Genomic DNA, 1,355 nt, shown 5'->3' with positions numbered 1-1,355 from the left:
CAGAAGTGCTTTGAAGGGTATGTTAAAAAAAAAAACAAAACAAAACAAAAAAAAACAACCAGCTGTGCCTCATCTAACAGGTTCTAAGATGGAAGGCACAAATGCTCTCACAAAAAGGAGGCCAAGAACTGCATTTCAGTCCTGACTTTTATTTAACTTTCCCCCCTAAGATTTATTTTGACCTGTTTATAATTAAAACATCTAAAAAAGGCTTAATATCCACTTACTAAGTTAACTGTGATGGTCTGTACATGCGTGGCCCAGAGAGTGGCACTATTAGGAGGTGTGGCCTTGTTGGAGTAGGTGTGTCACTGGGGGTGTGGGCTTACTACCTTTGTCCTAGCTGCCTGGAAGCCAGTCTTCCACTAACAGCCTTCATTGAAGATGTAGAGCTCTTATTCTGCACCATACTTTCCTGGATGCTGCCATGTTCCCATGTTGATGATAATTGACCGAACCTCTGAACCTGTAAGCCAGCCCCAATTAAATGTTGTCCTTAGAAGAGTTGCTTTGGTCATGGTATCTGTTTACAGCAATAAAACCCCAACTAAGACGTTAACTAATTACAAAAATAAAAGAGTACAAACTACTTTTATTACCATAGAAAATCAGTTCAGTCTTTTGCTTTAAAAAGGTATCTTGTGAATATTTGAGATTCTGGAGTAGTCATTCAGTACCATACCAGCCACAGAAGATAAAAATAAATTCATCCTTCTCGTTTATGGGGCTGGAGTTCAAACCTAGTGCCTTGTGCATACGAGGCAAGCATCCTCCCTACTATACCCACACCCAGAATCTCGAAAACAAGTTTTTGAGAAAACTAATACACCTGACAAAACATTAGACAATCAGTAGCACTTATTCTCATTAATATAAATGGCTCTACAAAGATGTTCAGGTTTTCAATGATAAGATAAAAACGTTGTTCAGTAAAAAAGGAGGTACTTGAGAAAATGAACGTTTCATCAGAGAAAGTAAGCATGATAACACAAACAGATCAAAGATGTTCATTTAAGTTATACTTTATGAAGGAAGTAGCCTTCTTAAACTCCAGGCCTTTTACATGGTCAAACAGCCAGTCAAGTTCACCACCTTTGCTTACAGTATTTTGGAGAGAGAGAAGATAGGCAGATGAGAAAGCAGAGGTATGCTGAAGATATCATCTCCCAAGGGACAGGGCAGCAATGACAGGAAGGAAAAGCCACCCAGAGGCAAACACTGGACAGGATGATAAGGGAAAAAGGACCCATTTCCCAATAATACCCAACATAAACTTCCCCTGAAGAACTTCAGAATCTCGGCCCCTTCATCCTGAGGGGACTGTCAGCTTCAGAATCTCGGCCCCTTCATCCCGA

The 1,355-nt window shown here is 40.1% G+C and overlaps 1 long non-coding RNA gene across 1 annotated transcript in view; it reads right to left on the bottom strand.

Moving 5' to 3' along the window:
* Nucleotides 1–426: 426 nt before the first annotated feature.
* Nucleotides 427–1,355, bottom strand: part of LOC116081811 — a 6,329-nt gene continuing 5,400 nt past the window's right edge. Inside the window, exon 3 of the long non-coding RNA XR_004115007.1 lies at nucleotides 427–466. This is a non-coding gene — a long non-coding RNA (uncharacterized LOC116081811). The remainder of the gene's footprint in view (nucleotides 467–1,355) is intronic.

This window comes from Mastomys coucha, unplaced genomic scaffold (genome assembly GCF_008632895.1).
Source record: "Mastomys coucha isolate ucsf_1 unplaced genomic scaffold, UCSF_Mcou_1 pScaffold11, whole genome shotgun sequence".
NCBI classification, from domain to species: domain Eukaryota; kingdom Metazoa; phylum Chordata; class Mammalia; order Rodentia; family Muridae; genus Mastomys; species Mastomys coucha.
Note: the sequence above shows the minus strand (reverse complement) of the source record. Positions and strands in the feature narration are given on the sequence as shown.